This window comes from Corvus cornix, chromosome 2 (assembly GCF_000738735.6).
Source record: "Corvus cornix cornix isolate S_Up_H32 chromosome 2, ASM73873v5, whole genome shotgun sequence".
Classification (NCBI taxonomy): Eukaryota; Metazoa; Chordata; class Aves; order Passeriformes; family Corvidae; genus Corvus; species Corvus cornix.
This window is the reverse complement of record NC_046333.1, coordinates 80,287,594-80,315,271: the sequence shown is the minus strand read 5'-3', so window position 1 is coordinate 80,315,271 and position 27,678 is coordinate 80,287,594. Positions and strand designations below refer to the sequence as shown.

The window sequence follows — 27,678 nt, the reverse complement described above, 5'->3', positions numbered from 1 at the left end:
CAAGCAGCTGTCTCATAGTTAAGTGCACACACACACGTACACACACACACTCCCCCGTCTTTAACTGTTCAGGCACTTCCAAGACTTGTATTTCTGGAGAGTATCTTTTCCTGTTTGCACTATAAAAAAAAATCTCTCAAGAAAGTGGAATGTCTGGAAGTGTTTCTGTTCTACAGGGCACAGCAGCAAAATAATTATTTGTACTATAGGCATCTAGAGCCTTCAACTGCAAATGAAGATCTAAGGACTAAGTGGCCTAAGGACTGTACAAATTACAAAAGGACTAGAAAAAATATCATAAAAGAATAATATGCAGATCTCTACTGAATTCAATATTGTCAACCAAAGCAGCACAGAATTTAACATATGCAGATCTTTTCTGACTACAAAATAAATTATTCAAAAGCATTACTCATAAGTTATTTGATACTGTTATTTGATAAGATACTTGGGACTTGTTAGTCCAAACATGCACAGGAAGAAAATTCAATTGGAAGTTTACTTGTCTGTAATAAAACCAGCTATGAGAAACTGAGAGATCCACAGTTCTGAAGACCCTTCCTACACTTAATAATGACTCAAAGCTGAGGTAGTTAGAACTTCATGATCTCTTTAAGATCATTAAAGAAACATTTTTAAAACATTTTAGGTAAACAGAAAATCATTATTTTATGATCAGCAAACATATGCAAGATTTATTGAATGTAAATACCAGACATAGTGACAGTACAAGGTTAGAAATAGCTATTCACTGGCTGTATTCATGATTATCTATTTCCTTTAATATTTGTGTCAGAATTTGCCAGAGATGTTTGAATATACAACCCCAAAAGAAGAGTTATTCTAATTAATCCACTAGACTTAACACTTATTACAGTGTTTCCCACAAAAGAGAAATCTTAACAACAAAGATGGCTGTTTCCTGTCTTAAACCATCAGATACATTCTATAGTTTGAGCTGATCTGGTATTGCTTTCATTGTTCAGATAAAGGCAGTCTTTGAATGCTAAGCATTATTGCTATCACCTTTAGCCCAGGAGTTCAAGTTGGGCTTTTAGAAGTGCTTATCAGTTACATGAGTTTTTATAAACTACACACAGGTCTGCTGCTAGAAGAACAACTTGCTTTCAATTACTTTCTGAAGGAAAAGAAAGAAGTAATACTTCAGATTTCATCTGGTTTAATCTGAAGTAGATACAAACTCATATAGCTGACTTGTCCTGAAGAGGACTCAGATATTGCCAAGGGAGAAGAAAAGAGATTGATGTATCCAACATCAATCTGCTTTGAAGCAATCAAGAAAAAGAAGCCTAAGAATAGGGAATTCCAGAATAGGTTTGAAGTCGTATTTCACACACACCACTTCTAGAGTTTCCACAGTCTTCCAATGAGGCTTTGGTGGGCCGACCTTGGCTGGATGCCAGGTGACCATCAAGCCGCTCTATCACTCCCTTTCCCAGCTGAACAGGGGAGAGACAGTAAGATGGAAAACAACTCATAGGTTGAGGTAAGGCAGTTTACTAAAGCAAAAGCAAAAGTTTGTGTGAGCACAAGCAAAGAGAAAAAAAAAAAATAGGTTTATTCTCTACTTCCCTTTAGCAAGTGATGTTCAGCCCCTTCCCAGGAAGCAGGGCTTCAGCACACATAGCAGTTGCTCCAGAAGACGAACATTGCAAATAACAAATGCCACAACTTCCTCCTCCTTTCCTTAGCTTTTATATCTGAGCTGATGTCATATAAAGTCATCTCTTTGGTCAGTTTGGGTCAGTTGTTCGGATCCTGGTTGTGTCCCCTCCCAGGATCTTGCTCACCTGATGGGGGGAATGTTGAGAGACAGCACCGATGCTGTGCCAGCACTGCTCAGCAGTAGCCAAAACACTGGTGTGTTATCTACACCTTTCCAGCCACCAATGTCTCCTGTGAGATATCCAGAGATGGGGAAAACGAAAAAAATGCACACACACACACAAAACCCCACACCAAAAAAGCCCCAACCCAAACCAAATCCAAAAAACCCAAACAAATAACAACCCCAAACCAAGCATCACTACTCCATCATGTCCTGCAGACAAGCCACTCTCTGTTACAGATGGTGTTGACTTCATGTTTCCAAGGAGTCATCACACCAGGTATGTATCTGCTCCAGATTTGGTCTCCAGCTGAGCTGTATTACAAAATTCTATGCAAAAATAGATATTTGCATCAGCTACCAGGTCTAAGGATAAATGAGAGCAATTTTTTTTTTTTTTTTTTTAAGTTGGGCTCCCTTCTGCTCCTCCCAGGTGCTTCTGTGATATTTGGAGGAAAAAAAAAAAGTGTCACAGGATGAGTCTGAATGTAGAGATTTGCAAAATAAGCATATAAAACTAGCCCTCCTGGAAGAGCTAGCTGACTAAAGTCCCCTCCTAGTTAATAGGGTAAAACAGGTGCTTTGCAGAGTGATTAATTCCATCTCAAGTCAAGCCTCTAAGGCAGACAGCATGACTCACGTTTGGGGATAGGAAGAACCATCTCTGTTACCTGTAGTGGATACTTAGGCAACTATTTTAAACTCAGTGACTACCTTTTCAGGTAGCTAAAATTAGGTAGATGAATTGCATCTGAGATGCATAATAAATATACCAAAAAACAAGCTCATCAGGTAAATGCTATATAATCAAAAGGTTATTCAAAACTTCTTCTGGAAAGATGAGTGTAATTATCTAGGACTTAGAAATTGTCCCTGATATGAAGACATCCAAGCCCAAGCTTGCCTATATCTTTTTTTTCACACATAGGATTAAGTATCATCTGAGATTTTTCCATACAATATTTTCAGCAGAAATATATGCACATGCAAATTCAGTACAAAAAAAATTATTCAAAGTATGCAGCATTTATAATAGATTTAATTGTTGGGTTTTTTTCCTTTGGAAAAGGAGATGATATAATACTCCTCCAGTGCAGGGGAAGAAGATTTATTTCAAACTAGAATCCCTTACAAAAATGATATTATTTTTACCTGTTCTTTAATTATGTCTGTATATTGAAATATAAGAACTCAATCACGTGAGGGCTGAATGACAATATGAACAAATCTGTTTTCCACAGTATAATTATTTTTTAAAAACATTACTTTGTTTTTAGCTAAGAAGCAGGATATTAATAAATATGCAGGTAAGAAGGTGAATAGTAATAAATAAGCAAGTATAAAATGAACAATGATCATACAAAATTAATTATTCATGTCAGAAGGGACCTCAGCAGGTTTTCTTATCCAACATCCTGATTCAAGCAGATAGGGAAAACATGCTTTAGCCAGGTGATCAACATTCAAGACCAGGTTGTTTAGCTTTGTCCAGTTGGCTCTTGAAACATCACAGGCATCACAGGAATGAAGATCCTATACCTTCTCCAGGCAATCCCCTCAACTGCTTAATTACACTTAGAGTGAACTTTTCTTCCCTTTAAGTCAAGCCAAAATATCTCCTCTCAATTAATGAGAACCTCCAGCCATACATTTCAGCAAAAGAGCCTGCCCCATTCTTCTCCGCAACTTCCTCACAGATACAAGAAGGTGGCTGCTAGGTTCCCCCTTAGCCATCTCTTTTCCAGGCTTACCAAGCCCCATTTCCAAGCCTCTTCTCACAGAGCAAGTACTCCTGCCACTGGCTGTCCTCTGCTGAACTTGCCCCAGTTTATAAATGTCTTTCCTGTACTGGGCTGTCCCCAACACCTGTGCATGGCAGTCTAGGCACAGTCTAATGAGTGCTGAGTAAAAGCAAATAAACTTCTCCCTCAGTCTCTTGGCTGTGCTGCTGTTAATGAAGCCCAGCACGCAGTTGGCTGCCAAGGCATCCTGCCAGCTCACACTCAGGCTGCTGGCTACAATGGCCTACAGGTCTGTTCCAGCAGAGTTGCTTGCCAGTGACTGCCCAGGATGTACCAATGGTCGGAGTTTGTCCATCCCAGGCTCAAGACTAAGTTATCTGCCTGATTTCACAAGGTCGCTGCCAGCTCTCTCATCGAGCCTGTGTAGGCTGGTCTGAATGGCAGCCAGGCCTCTGAGTGCTTTGAGTGCACCTCACAGTTTGTTGTGATCCACAAACTTGTCAAGAATGCCTTGCACTTCCATCTCCATGTCACCGATGAAGAACTAAACAAGACAAGGTACACCTCTGGTCTGATGTTCCACACAGTTTTTCATCCATCTAGTAAGACCACTCATTTTGGATGTAATGTCCCAAGATGGATAAAATGATGCTGTATCAGCCTGTGCCAAAGCCTTTCTTAAGTCCTTCACTTGAAAGTTTCTGGGCAAACTGTTGAGATTACACAGGATAGAAGGCTCCTTCATGAATGACTAATTACATGAGGACAAACAAAAGCAGAGAGAGTAAGCTCTTCCAACAGACACCACCAACAAATTCCAGGAAATAGCTGGGTTGCAAGATAGGGTGTTAAACATATTCATAGTGCTCATTCCCTTTTTTTGGTAGTAATGAAAGTTGCTAATGATATGAAATTGAAGTATTACAGAAAAGGGTCAATTAGGGAGAACAGCAGAGGCCCTTGCAAGACTAAATGACTGGGCAATAAACAGCAACCTGCATCCTGAATACTGTGAGCAGGTCTGGCTCCTCTTTGTTAAAAGGATACAGCAGAACTGGAAAGCCAGAGAAGGGCTACAGAGCCAATGAGAGGCAAGGAATGGCCTCCACGTCGAGAAAAAGGATGCATACCAGAACTCTTCGGTTCAGAGAAGACAGAGTTGAGAGGGTGAATGAGAAAACTCTTGAAAGCCTGGGTAGCACAGGCAGGGTGGATTAGGAACAAACAGGGACAGCAGATGAAGTCAGTGAGTGGTGAGTTGCACACAGACAAAAGGAAGAGGCTCTTTGTACATTGCTGAGCTGCTGAAGTCCTTGTGAAATGCTCCTGCAGTTGCTAAACACATACATGGTTTCAGGCAAGAAAAATGCACCAAGATTACTAAATAAACACACTGAACCACACTTTTTCTGGAAAGTGCCTGAGGCTGGTACTGTGCTAAAAAGATAGGTAATGTGCACTTGCCGTGTTCAGAGCTTTTTCTCTGATCATTTATATTTGGCAATTTGGGGGCAGGACAGTCAGATCCAATAGAGCTGCTCTCATCACAATACTCAGTAAAAAAATAACTACATTAAAGGTAACCAACAACAGGTGTCTCCTGCTGCTTGAGATGCCTTTGGGTAATCCTGCCTGCAGTCCAGGTGGCACTCAGGAGGAGCCCCTTGTAGGCCCTGTATCGTATCTGCTATACTGGAACCGCAAAAACTCGGGTTGTCTCAAATGGCATTAAGCATCTATGCTGAGGTAACTGAATTGAACCCTCCATTCCTAGAACACAGTGAAACAAGAGAGAAACACCGCATAAAGAGCTTAATGCAGGGAAAATTTATGTCTTTTTAATGGAAAGCCATTGTTTTACAGTGCATATATGAACTGGAGAAACCAGAGCTTGCTACAGAAACAAGACATTTGTTTTTACACCATGCTGTGGAGCTATGGAACAGGTTTAATGCACAACCAAAGCAGAACTGCAACCTCTCAGCAGTTGCAAGTTACATGAAATTTAAGCACTGAATTACTAAAAGCTGCAAAGGCTCAAAATAAAATCTTATTAACCAAATGTGAAAAAAAAAGCCACGTGAGCTCATGAAACAGAAGTCAAAATGAGCAATATAGATTTAATAAAATAGAAAAAGTAACCTTGATACTGGAAAACAAGTTTTAACGTCAGGACTATGCCAGTGATAAACTGGTCTATTGTAAGCAAGGAGACTAAACAATTTCTATCACATAAAATTCATGCTTCTATCTCTCCTTTTTTAAGGAGTCTGACAGGGAATTTGCATATAGTTTTGGAAAGATCCCACACATCGATACAGTTTGCTAGATTAATTATTTAGAATTACTTTTTATACAAAACATGTTGCTTAAACAAAATAAGAATATCTGTAAATTCAAGAATACTTAGAAAAATACTATTTCCTTCACTTCCTAAGTTATTTTACTAAACCTCTGTAACTTAAAAAGATCTACTTTTAAAGATCAAAAGATCTATCATTTTGTTAAAACAAATTATTTTTCCCTTTCCTTATACAGGCATGCAATATAGCCAGCATATAAGATCCATGGCCTACCAACAAATGCTGGTTGTTCCAAGTACCCCAAAAGGAAGCAAAAAATATTCCCAAACACTCCATGACTCAAGAATCTCAGAAGTGGCCAGCAATTTACTCAGAATTACTGGCAGGTAGTAGTGGAATGTGGCCAGAGCATTCGCTGACTGAACTGAAGTTGCCTCCTTCAGATGGGCTGGTGCTCAGGAGTGACAAGGCAAAGCGCCATCCGTCTGTCACGTTAGACAAGCTCCCTGACTGGAACAATCACATATTACTAAGCTCTGTTTGAGCTGGTGTATGTGAACTGAACTCTTTCTGTACAACAAATCCTTGACACAACTTTGTGTTCACTCTTTTATTTTTGTGTTCAGGTGTAACTGCTTTTGAGTCACATATTGCAGGATGAGGTATATAATTTTTGAAAAAATAGTATCAGGATAATTTTTGAAATTAGGGGTGGGTACCTTGAAACTAAGGTCCAAACCAAGAAATCTGCAGGAAAACAAATGTAAATAATATTCATAATACTTAAAATTTTACTTGTACATTGCAAATTTAAGTAAAGTTATACATACACAGAGTACAAATAACCAACTGATCATACCATGTTATTGAGAATACAGATTTAATTGGTAGTTTTAATGCCAAAGGTTTCCTCAGAAGTGAGGTTTTGCTTGACTATTTGCATGAAGAATTTTTATACTAAAACTAATAATTCTCTGAGCATGAAAGTAATGAGACCCACATAAATTACATAATAGACTGTAGAAAAACAGACTCTTCTTTGTTTCTCTTTAAAACTCCAGCTGTATTACAAAGCTTCTGGCTATCTGACATAGCCCACATCCAGTACAAAGGAAGGCACAGTATTCACTGAGCATGAAAACTGTGCTGTCTACTGTCAGTGAACCTGTGGCCTCCTGAACAAGATTGTAAGAGAGGTGCATCAGGATCAGCAGTGGTGCACAATCTGCTGCCTGCTCTGTACTGTCGCACACACACATTCATCAATATCTGCCGACTGATAAACGACGGTCAGCTATATCTAAACTGCTGGACTGAAAATAAAACACCATTTCATTATCAGCACTTTGAATTATTCTGTTTACAATGGAATTCTCCTCTTGCCCACAGCAGGTATCTCAGTATAAATAAAATCATTTATCGAAGTGATACTGCAATGATTTTCACAGCTATGGAATCCGTACTGTGTGAATTTTCTCTTCTGCAACTAAAATTTTCCCTATGAACAGTTTAAAGTATGAAATCAGGTACATCAAAAGACATGTACCAAAGACAATGTACAGCAAAGATGAGTAGATGCAATGAAGTCTTATTATAAATCTAGGCTTTCAAAATGCCTGTGTACATGTTTTGCAAAGCATTTACAGATTTGCAGTATTTTTACTTTTCTTAACACAATTTGCAGTGCAACAGCACAGTGTTCTGCTTCAAAACACTTTCCTTTTTTTTTTTTTTGTGACTTGGTTAAGAAAAAGATGAAACAAAACACAGGTATTTTACCGTGCTTATTGTTTGCTTTTGGCATCGACAGTGCTTCTTTATCCTTTGCAACTACAAGCCTTGAGATCAGCTGCCTTGAATAGAAAAGAGAATTTCAGCAAAGCCCATACACAAATTGCTATCCTGGAAAAAGGATGAGTGATTTTTAAACGTCTTTTCTAACACTGACCTTCAAAGGCAGCACAAAGCAGCTATTTCAGAAAAATATAAGTACTACAACATACTGCAAATTGTGCAAAAGTCTTCTAAAGAAATTCTTCCCCAGATATCAGATTTTACTGTAAAACTTACTACATACTTTTATTTTAAATAGTGAATTCTGTGATTCTGTGAACTGACAAAGCACCACACAAGTTTAGAAACCCTTCATATAATGTATCTTTTTTAAAGGCCCTTCGTCAGTAAATGTGCACCAATAGGGAGCAGGAGTTTTTCTAGTTCATTTCCACTTTTTCTCTGATGGAGACAGGTTTTGTTATGTGTAGAGTTAAGATTCATGCAAATACTATCTGAACTTCATCCTCATATTTCTGCACTGATTCAAAACTGTGCATTATATTTATAGCACATAATGATCACAAAAACATTGCTGTACACAGCCATAAGCGTAAAGCTTAAGTCCAACATGAATAACAGCAACTGAATCCCATGGAAATCAGTGTTATTAGAGCACAAGAAAAACAATACATAGCTCACTTGAAAACAACTAACTAATACGTGTTGGCAAAGATCAGGAGAATATTAATAAGTCTAGGATTTCAACACTTATGATCTCAATTTCTTTAAAAGATACAAAGATAAAAGCTTTACTGGACAGAAATGCATATCCTTCTGTATCTGAAATTGTACTTCAAGAATTTAAAGCAAGTGCTTACTACGTAAATTTTTGGTGAAAATCAATCAGGCCAGAGATTGCAGAACTGTAAAGGAGTCCACCTGGGGACTTTGTCATGTCCGGTTGGAAACCATATGCCAAATAAACCATTTACTGGAGTAACGCAGCACTTATTACTGCCATGAGCTGACTTGTGCTTAGTGTGGTCAACAGATTGTCACAAGACAGAGAGAAGTAATGGAATTACTAGTGACAGCAGCCAGTCTTTTTGAACACTGCTAACAAGACCAGGCAGAGAACAGTACTGATTAAGTCAATAAACAAGGCAAGATTTCCACCAGAGCTGACACCAGAGGCACAGAGAAGTGCCTTCCTACTGAGGACAGAGCTGAAGCAGGATGCTGTCGAGAAATGCAGCATCTGAAATCAGTTCATAGACTGTTAACCAGAGATTGAATAGAAGCAATAGAAGATGACCTTGTCACATTGGTTCATACCGTTTCACTGCAAAGGATCCACAGACACTGAAGCTGGAGAAAACCACTGAAGAAGAGGGATTTGTCTCTGTCCCTCCAACAGTGAATAAGATACACTTTCACAAAAGCTTTGAGACCTGTTTCAATTCCAAAATGTTCACTATGCTGAACATTTTCTTAGGGAAATGCTGAGCTATGGTATGGTAGACAGACACCATTTCCATTCACTATGCAGTGAGAACCCCATTTACATTTACTAAAAGCATGCTAGTTTTCATGCATTCATCTTCAAGGAATATTTAATCTCTAAGTATCTTCTCAATGGAAATAATTAACAACTGCAAAGTCTAGTGCTTTGATTTAACCTTTTTTGAAACATTTAGCACTTGCACATGGTTGCCAGGCAGATCTGGTGAAATGCAGCGTACAGTAATGCTACTTCAGCTAGCTACATGGAATCACTTTTCTAGCTTTCTTAGTGCAATGCTAGTATTTCCCTTTCCTCTATCACCAAGACTGATAAAAAGAAATAATTTTCTTTCTCCACCCTCCTTCACTCCCTGGGGATATAGATGAGTCATGTAATTTGCACAAAAATCCATTTTCCAAGGTACCTAGTACATAACTTACAAGGAAAGAAGCTTGGCTGGAAAATAAATATTTTCTGCTTTTTTGGGTTTTAATTACCACAAAATTATACTTCTATCCTATAGCTGGAATGAAAGGAAATTCACTGATTATTTATTTTACTCTTTACAAGAAATAATTTCCTATTTTTAGAAGGTTTCTCTATTATTACTTCATTGTATTTGCAGAGCTTCTTTGGGTTTTGTTTGTTTCTTTGATTTATTTCCCCTTCCTCCTTTTCTTGGTATAAATGCAATCCTTTCTGCTTTTGATCTTTAAGTGGCAATTCCTTATTCCATGGCTATCCCATATTGTCTGCTACAAACCTGTGTTTGTGAACTGCAGCCGTATCTTTACTTTTTAATGATTTAGCTGCATCAATGTCAACAATTTGCTTCATGAAGTCATTACCACCTTGTAGGCTAATAGTCCCTAATGAGTTGCATAATGCCCTTTTACTATCTCCCTTGCCCTGGTTCTCAGTTTGTGAATCGTGCCTCACCCTCAAATCTGATAAATTTTCCTTCTCTTCTAAGATTATACAAACATTTTAAAGTTATCCTTAACTCAAATGGTTAATTTGATTTGTTTTAACTAGCCATTTGTCAGATGCTTCACAGAGACAAGAAAGATCCTCAAAAGCTTTCAGGTAAAATTTTCTTTTAAGGTTTTCACCAGGGGGGAGGACCAAGCCTATTTATATCTTCACCACAAGTTGATCTACAATGTCCCAAGTCCCTGCAGTGTGGAGGTTTGCGGCTGCCTTTTAGATCTGTTTCACAGCATCACTATAGTGTCATTTGCTGTTCATTTCAACAAGAGAGCTTAAACATAGACCTGCCTATCATATCTTTTTTTTCAGATGTTTACCTTTGTAATCCTCCTACATTTATTTCAGAATAATTCTGAAGTATTGAGAACATGCATTGCTTTTCTAAATGCCTTGTTACTTCATTATGCCTCTTTGTAATTCGAAGATTTTGTTTCCCTTATTCTAAGGCCCATGTGTATTTACCCTTCCTATAAACCTTTCCACAGAATTCTCCTCAACATTTCTACTTTAGCAATTAATGCCTCTCCCTTCACTTTTGCACCTTCTATCGGCTCTCTTTATGCATAAGCTCATCTAACATCTGTAAAATCATCTTACATCTTTAAGTAAAGTCACACCCAGTGACAAGACATAAAGTGATTTCTAAAAAAAGAGAAATATTAATACATTTTGTACTTCTCCCAAGAAATAAATTTCAGCCTGATTAAAATTCATTCAGAGCCTGTTTAATTTTTCTCCTGTGAAACTCAAAGGCCAGTACCATACCATTCATTTCACTTGGAATGGCATAAGCAAGGGTACAAAATAATTCCTGGTTTGACTTTAGTATTCTTTTTCCAAAACATTTCACTGGTGTTATACACAGTAGTATGATGGTTCTTTGCCGGTGGGTGGCTTTAAAATTACTTTGGCACTACTCTCTTATTCTCTGACTACAAGTGGGTAAGAGAATACATGTTATATGTGTCTTACATAACTATAGACACTTTTTATAGGCTAACAACTTTATTACCCTTAGCATAAATTTTATCCACGAGCTGTGGTTCAAGAAAAACACACATGATGTCCTACTTATGTTCAAATCCACTTGAGCATTGCTTATTGGTGCAAGCATAAACAAATATTTCAGGAAGATAAAATGCATTAAGTAACTAACTTCAAAATCAATCAGTGTTATGGATTCTCAATATACCCAGTATTATCAAACACATTTAAAGGGCAGTGTCTCACATACAAGGGATAGCAATGATCCCTTTCAGAGGCATATGCAAAAGGAGAGAGGAAAAGAAAAGAAAAAAAAATCTTTAGACATAATCTCAATTGAAGTAGAGTATGTCAAGAGATTCTGCCTTCATTTCCTTCTTTGTGTAACTCCAAGTCTCTTTACTGCCCTTGTCCAAACTCCAATGAACATTAAGTTTTGATTTCTGCATAATTTCTTATTTCTATGCAAATTCTCAAATAATCAGATACATAACTTGCTTCTCTGATGTACATGATGTTCTCTTTCCAGCAAACTCCTAAAATTTGCTTCGCTAAGCTAATTTGAATAAATTTGTATTTCAGCTTTTTTCAAATCTATCTATGAATTTATTCCATGAGATTAGAAATCCTCTGATCAGTGCATAAGATCCTACACCAGTTCTGCTAGGGAATAAAAATCTTATAAAAATCTTACAGGTGAAAATAAAAATGTTAGCACATGATAATGTTGCACACAGAGCTGCTTTCTTAATAATGCTGAATTTAAGACTCTGACAAAGCAATTTGACCTGCAGGCCTGCAGTACACATACACTTGCAATTAAAGTTTTTTACAAATTAAAATAATAAATCACTAATCCCTGCTGAAGGCTAAACAACCTTCTCTTTTGTTTTCCTTCTGCATTTCCACTTACTTCATTTTTCCTTCTCACAGTTTTAATTTCCCTTCTCTTGCTGCCTGATGCACTGAAGGCACACGCTCTCATTCACAACAGAGCAGGTACCTATCAACCTCCATTTGCAAGGGTGGCTCAGAGTGTTGATTTAATGCAGTAATGATTACAATGCTGTAACTCAAAGCACAGTGAGGCAGGCAGCTGACAAGCTGAAGTATGTTGACATCGAGAGAATTACTTGAGCGCTGGTTAAGCATTTACGTCTACAAGGCCATGGTGAGAATCACCTCTAAACAACACGAGGTTATGACACTTCAGGCAGATAAAGTAATAATTTTCTTTAGCTGCAGAGAAAACAGCACTTACACTAGGCACCGATTTTTACCATTCACATGTAGAATAAACTTTACCACAGCTTTTCTGCAATAGCTCCAGGTAGATGTAAAAATAATATAAAAGGAAGAATGCTTAAATCTACACTTTGAAACACAAATGATGAAAAATATTCTTGAATACTCCTGCCCTAAGTTCAAAATAAGCCACTGAAAACCCAGTGCCCCAAAAGAATACATATCAAGTGAAAACTGGTGGGGGATGGCACGACACATGGACACACAGGGACAGGCCACAGACAAACACAAAAAAATACTGGAACTTCAAAAGATGGATCATATGTATTGCATCCACTGAGGTACATGATGAACCCACCATTATACACGAATTAGCACAAGTCTCTTTTCTGCAAATCAAAAATACACCTTAAAGTCTGGCACAGAATTCTAACAAACAAAAAGCGAGTATCATCAGATTTTTAGCATATCTTAAGAATAATTTGCTTTATGTGAATTTCTGCACCGGTCTGAGGAGAGATGTAGCTACAAATGCTGGACAAAATTGTTCTTAACACTAGAGTAGCCAAACTGGGTTCTTTAAACTGCCTCTCACTTGGATACTATACAAACATACAAGACACAGCCAAATTCTCTCCCAGAAAATTTAGCAAGAACAGAAATTAACATCAAAGGAAATTTTAAAAGCAAAATAAAAAATTCCCCAGCAATCAGGTTTCCTTTATTACAAAGGAAATTTTTATGCTCTGTACCACTGTGCCAGATGGTAACTGGACTAGATGGACAGTGTTACAAAGGCATCCCGTTCCAATAACATTAAAATTCCAGTGCATATACTGAAAGTTTACCTCCAGTTCATTTTTCTATTAATTTTGAATTAATTTTGAATTTTCTTGTTGACAGGCTCAAAACAGATGAAGAAACTAATGTCTATGATGACATGAAGAAAGAGTGATGTGGATATTCTAGGAGGATGGAGAAGGGAAAACACAACTATTATATGAATAAAGTGATAAATGGAAGATTTTTCTAGTAATATTTTTAAACCTCTACGTAGGTGACTTTGTAAGGACCCTAACTGATTTGGCTACTTTGCATAAATGTCTGACTGATAATATGACAAATGCAGTACTCTGACAGATGATGTTGATTTGAAATTCTCAACCCTAATGAAGACACTCCAGATACACAACAGCACTACTGAAGGCAGAAGAATAGAATTTAAAATCCAGATTTTGAATTCACAAGACCAATCCTGAACCAGATGTGTGTACAGAAGGGCACAGTCACATTGATTCATTTCAAAGGGGGAGTGGGGGAAAGACAAAAAAAGAGTATTAAGAGTAACATTCTTTCAATTTCATATATTCTGCTCACTTAAATGTCACCATGTTATTTTGAAGCTTCCACAAAAAGAATACCTGTTGTAGGATGCACATTTCAACACAAAATAAAAATGCCTCTCAAAGGCAATTATTTTGAATGAGAACCACAATTTCAGCTTTTCACTTGGCATATATTTACAGAATATAAAAACATAAACAAATTGGGCAGATGCAGATTTTTTTGCCCCCCTTTAGACAGGATATTGAGGCATAAACCAGTGAACTAAAGCATACTGTTCCCCTGGCCTTGCCACCTAAGCTGACATTTGCAGTATGCATATGCAGTACTAATAAGATAAAAGAATCACACATGCACCATTAATTCATAAAAGCATCATTGAAAAAGAAGATAAGTGGGAAAAGGAGGAAAATTGTTTCAAAGCAGTTCAAGGCCCCAGCCTGATTACAATTTGGCAGGAACTCCCTCCCCAGTTCTACTTCAGTTATGCAGGAAATTTGCAGTATTTCAACCAACCACGTCAGTCTGTCAAGAAACAGATGCGCCTCTTTCAATTGCTTCCACGGAGTTTGAGTAACTTGGAGAAAAAAAAATTTCTGGAAGTCGGGGTACCTATGGTAAAGGACTGCTTGGAGAGAAAAACTCAAACACACCTTTTTTCTCCCGTTTTGACCAGAGGGAGAAGTTCTCAGCTATATAAATGCTGGTAAAGCAGGACTCTATTGGGAAGCCCAGCATGGCCACCATCCACAATGTGCAACAGGCTTCACCTAATATTCAGGCTTCATTTGGCTTTTTATTCTTCTCTTACATGACTTTGTCTGCTTCTTCAACTACCAAGCTCCATGGTAACATTCAGCAATACCACAAGGATGGCTTGCTAAGCAGAACAGATTTTAGTATGACTTAGAGCATAATGTTTAGACCCTGTTTTCACATCATCAGATTTCATTCTGATCATGGCCATAGCTACTCTGCTTAATATAATTAATAAATTAGAAGTCATGGGCTTATACACTTAAAAAAAAAATATACATTTACAGTATACTATTAGGCCTTTGTTTTCTCCTTCCAGGCTTTTTTTTTAGCAATACAAATTAAAAAGTTAAATTAGCTCTGCAGTTCTTTACAGAGATCTACTCTAGATAATTAGTTTTCTAAAAAAAGATCTCCCATTGATATTACTTGAATTTATTGCTTGGCAAATGTATTTTTATTTTTTAAAGGGATCTAAAATTCTTTAATTTGAATACATGTATATTTAAATGTGTGTGATTGTAGATTTTGTTGCTATAATAATTGTAAAAATGAAATTAAACTTGGTACAGTTGATCAGCCTATTCCATTCACTATTTGAGGAAAAAAAGCATTTTTCCAAAATCATTAGCATCCAAAATTTGTCAAATACTGTGATAATGACCAACTTCCATATGAAAAAGTGCTGAGAGAGTTGGTGTGGCTCAGCCTGGAAAGAAGGCTCTAGGAAAACCTTACTGCAGCCATTCAGTACTGAAAGGAGGCTTGTAATAAAGAGGGAGGTAGGCCTTTCAGCAGAGTCGGTAGTAATTGAAAAGAAGCAACAGTTCTAAAATGAAAGAGAGCAGAATTAGATTAGTTATTAGGAAGAAATTCTTCACTGTGAGGGTGGTGAGGCACTGGGACAGGTTGCCCAGAGAAGCTGTGGATGCCCCATCCCTGAAAGGATGGATGGGGCTCTGAGCAACCTGGTATAGTGGAAGGTGCCCTTGCCCCTGGCAGGAAATTTGAACCAGATGATTTTTAAGGTCCCTTTCAACCCAACCCATCTTATGATTCTATGACAACATGATCCTGTTGCTTCTCTGAGCTATGACCTCTGCCGTACAAGAAACCCAAATGATGGACTTGCAGCTTTCCACAAGGACAAGTATTTTTCCTAGTATTTATCCTGAACATATTCCTCTCAACCCACAACAATTTTTGCGTTATATCCATACCTTCACGTAGCAGACAAGCACTTCAACCTTCGTCCTCTCTAGTAATTTTTTCTTAGAATTGGAAATTGAACAGCCCATGCTTTTGAACCAGACAGCTTCTGAAACTAGCTCTCTCATTCCAGCTCCTGTGTTTTAGTTGAGACAAGGTATGGAAAGAAGGCAGCTGTTTCAACTCTTCTTGGCATGTAAGAATTTCATCACCGTACAGAGCTAATGACTGCTAAAGATGGCTCTCTGCCACCTTTGATTGTCTAGTCATTCCAATACTCCAGTGGAAGTACTTCATATGCTGAATAAGCTGAATCTAGAATTCAGTCTTTTAGGACTAGCCACATCTCAAAGCCAATACAAAATGAATGCCATAGCAAGCATCATGGTCACAGAGCAGTACTAAGAAAGCAACAACAGAAAACCAGAGTTTTCTAATTTGATGCACATCCAAGCTCTTGAAGTGACAAGGCAAAAGAAAAAAAATAGGTAACAAAAGAAAAGGAAACAGAAGGTGAAAATGTATTGCTTTCCAAAAGACAAAGGAGACAAAAGGATGCAGTATAACTAGAGGGACTGCTTAGGATCTGAGGATTTCTTACAATGCTCTTTCTTAAGTCTTGGGACATGTGAGGGAAGCCTGCTTCAAGTTTTTCAGATTAGGGATTTATGAGTTTTATTTATGTGCTTTTTCAGGAAGCAGATTCCTCACAAGGTCTAGTGTTTCTCAGCCTAGTGACATGGGATTCTCCAGGACAGCTCACCTTGCCACACCCCATGAAACATGTATGGGTGATGACAACAGCAGCACTTCAAACCTCATTCTCCCTGTCCCAGGGAATGCAGTGGCAATGCCAAAGTAACTCTCAAGTATGAGACAACTGCTAAAGGATGGAAGACAAAAATAATTGACAACGGACTGAAGAAATACTCTTTATCAACCCAGCACAGCACTTCATATTTTGCCACAAGTAGAATGGTACCATTTTTAGCACAAGAACTTTTGGAGACTGCTGATGGAAAAGATAAGCAAACAGAATTTTTAAAAAGTAATCAATCCATAACAGCAAGACATATATTAATATATTAAGTAAGTTGCTTCAAAGAACTGTCTGGACAGTAAGAAAAATTAGAACAAGAACACAAAAAGGAGTATGCAGTATCACCCACAAGAAATACCTGGCAGCAAGAATGGTTTTCCTTCTGAGTTACTTTATATGAGGGTGAAGCAAATGCAGACACAGAAGAGAAACAGGAAGGAGTGTTAGCAGTAGTTCACTAGCTAGCAAATCACAGCAGAATTTCTGCTTTAAAATGTACTGTAGTACCTCTCTTCAGCTTATATGGGAGGAAAAGGAAGACACTCAGAACTCATATCCAAATGCGAACACCAAATTTTGCCAGTTCTTTTCAAGACAATCAATTAAGAGAACAGAAGGATTTTTCCCCATTAGGAAAAGCATTACTATTTTTCCTGTCTGGAAACAAATGTTCTCAATAAATGAGAGTGCTGAGTACTTTAGATGCACAAAATATATATTCTTACACATAAATGTTAAATGAATTGCTAAAATATAGGATGCCAGTTGATCATGCTCAAAAATATTTTAGTATCTTATGAGGAAGAAAGTTCTTACAAAGTAGTTTTGTCAGTGGTGCTCTTAAAAGTAAACTCAGTAATAAAGTTATTGATCACTTCCATGGAAAGGTAACAGGTGTAAAAAAAGTCTTAGAGTCGATGGGAGTCTCTCTAAAAACACATTTTCCCAATGAAAGTGTGTAAACAAACATTTTTATAATACAAGAATTACAGAAATTTGAACCTAACTCCAAAAATGGAATGAGAAGTCTCACTTCTGTTTCTGTAAAAAGCTCAAACTTCTCGCTCTGCCAAAGCTTTCCCCTGTTAAAGGAAAAACTTTTCCCCAGGTTTGAGGCATGCTGCAAATATTCACTATTCCAGATGCCTTTCTACACTTGTCACTCCTACATTCAGAAGTCCTTTACTTTTTGCAGAATCACAGAAACACAGAAAGGACTGAGTTGGAAGGGACCCACAAGGATCACTGAGTCCAGCTCCCACAAGCCATCCTGATTGCCGATTTATATCACACTAATTCTTTCAATTGGTAAGAGTATGGGGGAAGCTGGGCTTACCATGATGTTATGTATATTGCAATTCTAACTTCTATGTCTTTCAGACTTCCACGACGATCCTTAAACAATATTCAGCACAAGTGAACTGCATATTATATAGCCCTTACTCAAGATCAGCTAATTTTCATTCTGTTTTGTCTACTTTTTTACTATTTCCTTACAATCTATGGATCAGCAAACTTAAGGCCATTTTAACACAGGCTCTAAAAATAACGGATACGTATTGAAGCATTTCATTGCAAATGATTCCAAGCACACATTAATCACACACAAAGGTTGTTCAAATACATTCTTTGTTCGGTGACTACCCTTGTCCCAAAAGTGAACGATCAATAAAATAAAGTCAAGACCTTGACCACAAAAAATCCACATCGTAACACTAAATCAACAGTCATTCAACCCACTCTGCATACATTCATTTATTCAAAATCTTGCTTGCATAACTTAATGACTTTACATTTTTGGTATTTTCCTCTGCAGGAGAACAGCAGCCGGTATTGCAGCAGCCCTGCCAAAGTACACACTGAGATTATGCACTAGACCGTGACTTAGAGAAATGGGAACATGATGAATGAAGACTTTGAAGGCACAATAAAGAGGAGTAAAAGCAAGGCATGGGGTTTTGGAAAACAGGCCAGGAGTTGCAAGGAGTGCCTTGGTGAGGGATGTTCTGCCAGGCAATCTTGAGGAGCAAAGAAAATAAGCAGACAAGAACAAAAGAAAGCAACTTAGTGTCACTTTTCTGAGCCAAATCCCAAAGCAAGAAAATTCACAATGTATCTGGTTTTTCTTACGAGGCCTGGGCAGGACTCTTTTCTTCTTACGAGCTCACCACTATGTTGCAAGGCAGCTTCCTATTTGCTGTGGGACCAAATCTTCTAGGCTCTGCAGAAGGAACAGCTTTTCCTTTTTCAACAGCGCTAACTCTGCTGAGGACCTACCCAACTTCCCACAGAAAGCACTAATCATCAACAGAGGGAGAAGTTTGCAAGTTTTCCCGAAAGAAGGGTAAGGCACTGTGTAACAACAACCAAAAAAATTTACAAGCCTGTCTAAGCTGATCATAGGATAAAGTTTAGATACCAAATTCCAATGTGTCCTGTTTACGGACAACACTGAAAGAGCACAACACTTATAATGATATTTCCATTTTTTTAATCCTAAATGTCAAGGAATTTAAGTTCTGCTTATCATGCACTACTCACAGCCTCTTTAACTACAGGAGCATCAGATACTTTGGCTTTCAAACTAAATGGTATCTGCCATTTTAGAAATATTTCAGGTGCTATTTGGGAAGATAACATTTCTATGGCAAATGAAGAAATAGCAATACTATTCAAAGTCAACTTAGCAAAGCAGTTATCACTGCCAAATAGACTAGCAGTTTTGTTACTACAGAGGGAAGAACAAGTAGTTCAAACTCATATCCACATATTACGCTATTGTCTAAAGTTTTACATTTAGAAATGTTTTATAAAGCACTTGGAATACTAAAAAAATACAGCCAAATTTACAACAAAAAATTATTGCCCGAAGGTAACAAAAGCTTAGGAAATACCAGGATATTGATTCACTGTTCATGAAAGCTTCCATGTACTGATTTTATAACTGATATATCTTCCTCTGCTCGCCAAAGCCAAATCTGTCTCCTCTACCTTGGGAAGGAAGGCAGTGGACGAAAAACCAAGCATCACCCCATCCTTGGTGAGTACTCTTCAAGGGTCCTGAATTTCAAAGCATACATTTGAGAAGAGTGTCTGACAGAGGTTTGTTGTTTGGAGTGATAAAATACTGACAGGAAACTGAATTTGTCCAGCCTAGATCTATGGGTTTTTATTTTATTTTTTTTAAAAATAACAAAACAAAAAACACTGCACACTATCAGTAAGTCAGGGGTGGCTGTCTTGTTTGTATTTTTGGCACACACAGAAGTCAGTGAAATGTGACTTCCAACATTCTAGACTAGGACTTTGCAGTAAAAACCTGTATCATGCTTTCCATAATATGGTATTGCATGGGAGGTGAAAGCACAATACATTTTTAGGCTGTGCTGCTACTGTGTGGCAGCTGGCAATACTCTGTGTGAAACGCCCAGTGCTGGGCAGTCAGTGTAACTGGCAATTGCCTGGATGCAATGTCTTTTTTGGAGACTCACTGTCTACCCTTCTCTAACCCAACCACAAAGTTTGATGGGTTCTAAGCATTCTATGAACCCAGGAGGAGGGAATTCTTGGCAGATAATGCCTATCTCTGGGGTATGCTACTGGCAGAAATTAAATCAAGAGCAAATCTGGCTATAATCGGAACGAATCACAAGACTTCTCTGGGTTTCCTTCTGACTACAGGCCATGACATCCTGCAGCTATGTTCACTGAACAGATGCTACTCACGTCCCAGTATTTCAAGTTATAGGCAACGTGGGAAGTATCTTCATTTTTCTCTTTTAACAAGAAGTATTAACACCTCAAATGCATACCACTGAGAGGTTTACACAAATAGTGTGGTGTCTGTAATTTTCTAAACATATCCAGCACACATCACCTTATGAGATATTAACTCTTATGAAATGTTTCCCAAAGATCCAACTAACTACTTACATTTTATATCACAGATTGAAATGGGGAGAAGCACAGTTACTTCCAGAAAGGTACTTTGTCTAAACTAAATAATGCCTCCAAGGAAAAACATAAATGTTTTGCAAATCAACCATTCCACTGTATGAAAAACAAACCACAAACAAAACCAGCACAAAACCAAACACCATAAGGAAAACACACAAAAAAATCCTGAACCAAACACAAACAAAAAAATCAAAACCAAACACCTCCATCCTCCATAAACCACACCAAAGATTAAAATAGCTAAACTGGATGCTAAACTAGTTTTACCTCTTTCCTGTTTCGTATAAGCCAAGACATTTAAAGTAGTTATTTTTGACTTCTGTTTAAAAGAGATAAAGAAATTCAAAAAATGAACTTCAAAACTTAATTTTATCTGGCAATATTGTCCAACAAAACCTCATGGAAATCAAACATATACTGTACTTGTCAATTGTAATTCTTGTGAAACAGAGAGAAATGATTCTGCATTCTGGATCCTGTGAAGTAATTTGTACAGACAATATTCTTACACAATGGACTGTAAAAATCTTAACATTCTATTTTTTAAGTTTACCTTGAACTTCAGGAAGGATATCTCTGAAAACACTAAAGTAAACTAATAGGAAACAAAGCTGTTTTGCTAAGACAGTCCTTTCCTAAAAATGTCTTTTCTATAACATGGGCATGTTGTTCAAGGTATTTAAGTCACATTATGAAGAAAGCTTTTTCCTCCTTAAATCAAATTTTTCAGATTACAAAATTACTGGTATTAATCCAATAATTTATTTTCAACCAAGAATATCACTATTACTTCAAACTGTACCTTGTAATGCCTATTAATGATGAAATATTGTCACAGTGGTTTATAGGCCACAAGCTTCCATCTTTTAATCAGACCTTTGACTTTCATGAAAACTGTCAATCCTGTACCACCACCCCATTTCCTTCCCAGTTTGGCTGTATCCCAGAGGATGTAATTTCTTATGGAAGACCCATACTTTTATGATAGGCAAGTCTTTTGCTATATGTATGCTGCACTTTAAGCATCATTCAGAGTCTACACACGTATCAAAATTCTCCATCACATATATATTGGCAACACCAGGCTGCACTGCCCAGAGAAACCAATGGGCACTCCTGGGTCTGGCAACCACACAACTTCAGCCAGGAATCTCAACCTCTTTAATCATGAAGACAAAAAGAGAAACTACCTCTCCTGAATATCCTCTTAAAGTGCTTAAGTAATCCTCATCCTAATGTGCTTAACTTCGATGGAAAAATAAACACCTTCCACACTCCTGATGAAATAATTTTCTGGATCAATATGCACATCAGCTGAGGTCAGACATTTGTTTTTGCTAAATGCCTCATGCTCTAATGACATTTATCTGGCAGCATCATTATCTATAGTAGCATCTTTATCAAGCAGGAATCATAATGTTGCTACAACATTCTTTTTTGCTGGTCAGCATTTTTTGTGGTAGCCATCACAAAGAGTACATCTTGCTTATTTTATATCCTTGGAATTTAAGTGTTTATTAATTAAGGGGTTGTTTTAATTTAGATGGAGAAGGATAAAAGACCACAATAGCTAAAATGACATCAGAACTTAGGTGAGAGGACCCCCAAAGTAAAAATATTGAGAGAAGAGGGGTTATGTTAGCCAAACCTAGACTTTTCTTTTTTTATAAGACCACTTCAATAATAAGGATATATTTAACTTAGCAAAGGGCTTTAAGTATCGGGAATGCTTTACTTGATTTTCTCACAATCCAGCAAAAGCATAGCTTGGGAACTCATTACTAAACCCACCCCAAAGCTGAACTTCTTTAGAGTTAAACTGAGCCTTTGGTTATTAATATCATCCTGAGTACCTCCTCTTCAGTTTCACACCCACTAATAAATCTGAATCCAGTTCAAACATTGGAATTCTTCTAAACTGACTTCTTTTTCTCTTCTTGGGAAACTATTTTGTGCCTTTTCTCCTGGTATCAGCAGTCACTCAAGAGCAAACATAAGAGCTATTTAAAACTCTAAGGAAGTAACGCTATCTTATGTGGGCAAAGTACATGGACATATTCACGACATCACCTAGCAGGACACACTGTTCAGAAAGCGTTTGCATTTGTTCTCGCAATGAGTTGCAGGACTTTGCAAGATTTCAGGTTTACTTAGCTATACCTTTAATTGGAACTGCTGAATACAGAAAGTCCTTTATTGTAACGCAGCTTTGAAGGAAAAAAAAAATCAAACTTTTTTTTTTCCCTCCTGCATAAAAACAGATCTCTCAAGAAAATCTCCAAGAATTGCTTACTTGACATCCATGGTGTTGCCAAGAGCTGAAAAATTCCCAAATAAATGAGAAGACAAAAAACAGAATAAATGCAAAATCACAATAAGCCCACGATTACTTCTACTAAGAAAAGCTTGTGTTATTTAATCATCTGCCATGAAAACAACAGATATTTTCTGTTCTTTTGCTGGTCTCAGAGCAAACACAGCCTAATTAATGCATCAAATGCACTATTGTTTAAGGTAACAAAAGACTTCATAAATTCATTTTCCCTTTTTAATTACATAACAATAAGATGTCATATCCACAGATGAAAAGTTTGCTACAAGCTGCAATTACTGGCTTTCAACATTATGACACAATCTTATTGCATCTTCAATAACATGTCAGTATAGTATATACATAGAGGTAGGACTTTCAAAGTTTACCTAAGGAAACGTAAGAGGTTCATTTATAATTTTACAGAGAAACTGAAGAGTATATATTAGGATTAAGGATCAAATTATCAATAAGTAACTTTTTCTTTGGGGCCTGTTTTCAAGCCACATTAGCTTTTTACTTATTACATTTTAAAAATAGATAAAATTTATTACAGGAAATAAAGAAACAAAAAAAGCTGATTTAAAAAAAAAAAACCACACACACACAAAAAAAAACCCCAAAATGTAAAAGCTCCTGAAAGAAATCAAGGGTAACTGCTGCCAAGATTTCAAATAAGCATTTTTAGGAAGTCTGGGCAGGGGAGGGGAAGAGCTTGGCAGGTAGACAAAGGCCATTTTTCCCTCCAGCTTTCAAATGAGCAATAAACTAAAAGCTATTCACTTCCATCTCTCACTTAACATAGCCACAGTCAAAGCAATGATTTCTTTGCTCAGATGAAGTGCCCTTTAAGCATGCCCTAGATTTGCAATGAATTCAGTGTGATTTTAGCTATACAACTTCCCCTGACTTAAATGGAAAATGCATGACAAGAAGACCAAGCAATTTTATATAGAACTCGAGATGATCACTACACTGCTAAGTCAGGTGTTGGAAACCCAAGGACATCTTTTTTTTTCCAGTTCATACCACCAGCAAATTGTAACCCATAGCATTTTAATTTAAGTACATGCATATAAAGAATTACAGTAAATGTACTTCACCTACAATAAATACACATTTAGATGATTAAATAAGATGGGATATTTCTACTCATTAGCCAAGTAGTTTGATCAATTTATTACATAAAATTAGATCTGAAACAAAATTAGCTTCCCTTCCTTAAATGTAATTATATAGAAATACACAATAAAAGTTAGGTATACGTAACACAGCAGTGGTTTCTTGAATAGATCCCAAGAGAGAAGCTTTCAAATCCGTCTTGAACAGCTAGCACCACATTGATGAAATGCTTCTACATTACTTTCTTTTTCTGTTTATGGTTTTCAGAGACTATGATTACTTCAGTGAAAACATGGAAGCTTTAAATAAAGGTAAAGGAAAAATAAGTGGAATTTGGGTTGTTTGGTTGTCTTTTTTTTTTTTTAAATAACATATGTAGGGAAATTATTTAAAATTAATAATACCATCAGTTTGGTACTGTTTGGCTAAAGTTGAAGAACACTTCAATGAGAAGCACCAGTCAATCAAAATCCATGCATGAATGGGAGTAGCACAATCAGTTTGCTAAAGTAGATCCTTTATTATAATTTTTATACTTTTGTATAAGGTCAAAGACTAAGAATATTTAATATTTTAAGAAATACATTAAATACTAGATTTTTTTTTTTCAAAGCTATTCCAGCAGAGGAAGACATTTGATAACAAGTCTTTTTTCACTGCTGAAGTATTAAGAAATCTTAAAACTTCTGCTAAGTTGCTTATCTTTTACAAAGTTTCCCATCAGAAATGGAAATACTTTAAGACAGAAAGCTAAACCTTAACTGGAAATGAAGAATAATTTTTCATAACTTTACATAAACTTGTAAGTCCAATACTATTTTGTCTAACTTTTTTTAAGAGTTAGACTGAAAATAACCGCAAGGGAAATCAGTGGGAAATTAAAAAAAAAACCCTAAGATATCACACATCTGCAGATCAACACCTCAGTCTTGCTGTCACGGCTGTAAGTGCTACCTTTGAATTTCTGATGGTAGGAAATCCTAAGGGAAATGTACAGCTAATGCTTTAGAAGAAAACTATGAAAACATTACTTTTATCTGTTAGAAGACAGAACAACATATTGAGAAATATTCCTTCTTTTTCATTGCTTCAGCTTTGTAGTTAGAATACTAAAATACCAGGTTGGAAGAGACCTCAAGAATAATCTGGACCAACCTTTCCTGGCAAAAGCACAGTCTAGACAAGATGGCCCAGCACCCGGTCCAGCTGGCTCTTATAAGTGTTTGACACTGGGGAATCCACCACTTCCCCAGGGAGATTATTCCAATGGCTAATCATTTTTATTGTGAAAAATTTTCCTCTTATGTTCAGCCGGAATCTCCCCAGGAGTAACTTGGACGCATTACCCCTCATCTTTTCCATGGGATTTCCATGGAGTCTCCATGTTCTTTTTAGCCAGCCTTTAAATACTGGAACATAATGATAAGCCTTCTTTTCTCTAGGCTGAACAAACCCTTTCCTCACATGGCAGGCTTCCCAGTCCTTTGATCATCTTTGTGGCCCTTCTGTGGATCCTCTCCAGCTTGTCCACAGTTTTTTGTATAGCAGAAATCAAAACTGAACACAGTATGGAGGTGTGGATGCTGAGCAGATACATAGCTTGTTCCTGAAAATACTAGCAAGTTAAAAATACAGTAACTAAGAGAGAGAAAAGATGTCTAAGGAAAGGGAAGATTGTGTATTCATCATGAAAGAGAGTTTTAAGTTAAAAAAACCACACAAATATGTATCTGTAAATAGACCCTACATACTACAGCCATTTTTATGTGCACACACATATGCATACACACATACATATTTACTTTAAAGCACTCATTACATAGTAACCTACATCCTGTGACCCTTAAGTGATATAGATTCATGGGGGCCCTCCATTGCAGACTGCTTCTTTCTGTGGAATGGACAAGTTCAAATAGGTATGTATTAATAAGACAAAGATCTTTGAATTTCACTGTTCCACAGCAAGAAGGACACCGTGAGAAAGGACTACCAGGAGTCTCCCTCACTTACAAATCAGTGGGCAATCTCATCTGGGAAACTACGGGTTAAGAAGATAGTGGTTTGGAAAACTGCAGTACTGGTGTCCCAAATCTCACAGATGTGTTGACAGGCAGCACTTTGCTCTTCAGAAGCTGTAGGACCACTCTTGAAGTCCTCAGTAAGAAAAGCAGGTCACTGGGAAAACAGCTGTGAGGGAATGGTTATTGGAGGCTACATTGCTCCTTTAATCAACATGCTAGCAGATTTACATTCCTCCTGCATCTACTTTCAGGATCAAAATACTGTGAAAACCTTAAGGGTACTGGTCTTAAAACAACAGCTGTGCAAGTATTCAAAAGGCATTGGGGCTCTAGAACCAGAAAGATGGGGTGAATACTGCAAGTGTGTTTTTCTCAGTACTGCAGTGGAAGAAGAATTAGTTTCAGTAGCAAAGTATTAGTGAATTTAAGACCCATGCCTATTAAGTCTTTCTCCTATGTCATGCCAGGTGCTAAACCCACCTGGATGAATGAATTACAAGTTCTTTGGAAGAAGCTTTCTAGACAAAAAAGAGCTCACATCCCAGGCATTCATATTATGAATATCCTACGGTGGACTGGGTCACTGTAAGTTTCCACCTCATTTTCTAATCATACTGTAGCCCAGTTTTCAGCCTACCACTAAGGACTTCATGTTTCTACCTAGAGAGCAATGAAGCTGATGAAATCTCCTCCTAAAAGGATCAGATCAAGTGAAACTAAATGTAAGCCTAAGTAAGAGCTCACTCTTCGCCTGCATTAGAAGTTCCCTATAGTCAGGGTGTAGGGAATCTCTTGATGTGAAGCTGATTCATTTGGAATGCTGAGTCCAAACGAGCCTAAATTCTGAAACACATGCAGAGAGTGCAAAATAATCTTTGCACTTTTTGAAGTACACAGACTTCTAATTTTTGCACGTTTCCTGACCAGAAAAAGAGAGCCCGTGGCTGCATCCAGAAATCACAGTGCAGTGTGTACTTTAAACACAGCTGAAGGCTGCTAAAACAAGGCTCGTGCTTGCAAGGCAAACAGGGCATGTGTCATGTGCAAGGGACATTCTTGGTAGAGTTAAATGGTTCCATAGCATTTCATTAAGTTTTTCCTGTATATGTAACAAATGTATATCCTATCTTTAGAGTGAGTATCAAAAAGAAGAAGGGAAAATATTGCTTAAATACAGCGAAGTTGCAGATTCGGAAAGAAGAAAGGGGAAGTGCCAAGACAACACAGAAAAGCAAAGGGGAAAAAAGAAGATAGAGTTCATCAAGTCATTTCTTCCTAAAGCATATTGCTGAGAGAAATGTTAAAAAAATTGTGATTTTTTTTTAAATTTTTTTTTTAATTTTTTTAAATCAATGTACAGTTTACCACAACCATGTTTGGATTTGAACTGCAAGTCCTTCCTTAGTCCCTGGCTCAGTTCATTGGTGCTGGAAACCAACAAGGCCAACTCCTTAGGCCCTAGATTACCAAGAACATAAAAGAAATGCCTCAAAAGACTAGCTCTTCAGACAGTGCAAGCAGTGAGCTGAAGAGGGTGAAAGCTGTTTGATCCCCTCTAGGAAGAGGGAAGGAACTGGCCAGGAATAAGGCGTGTCAGTGAGACTGCTGAGCAAAGATAACACTGGCTGTGCTCTGTCTCCAGAGAAAAACAATACAAACCAAATAAACAAACCAATGTTCTTCCAGGACACATTCTCTGTCCTCTACCTCTCAGATGATTAAAGTAAACTGGAAAAACAAATTGA

At 37.4% G+C, this 27,678-nt stretch overlaps 1 protein-coding gene and 1 long non-coding RNA gene across 10 annotated transcripts in view; one reads left to right on the top strand and one right to left on the bottom strand.

Annotated features, from left to right (window-relative positions):
- Positions 1-27,678, bottom strand: part of CTNND2 (catenin delta 2) — a 655,093-nt gene that overhangs the window by 548,039 nt on the left and 79,376 nt on the right. The gene's annotated exons all lie outside the window — the stretch shown is intronic.
- On the top strand, positions 17,348-24,244 carry LOC109143857. The gene is made up of 4 exons (XR_002044233.3): positions 17,348-17,830; positions 18,339-18,866; positions 19,495-19,562; positions 24,180-24,244. It is a non-coding gene; the product is annotated as an uncharacterized LOC109143857 (long non-coding RNA).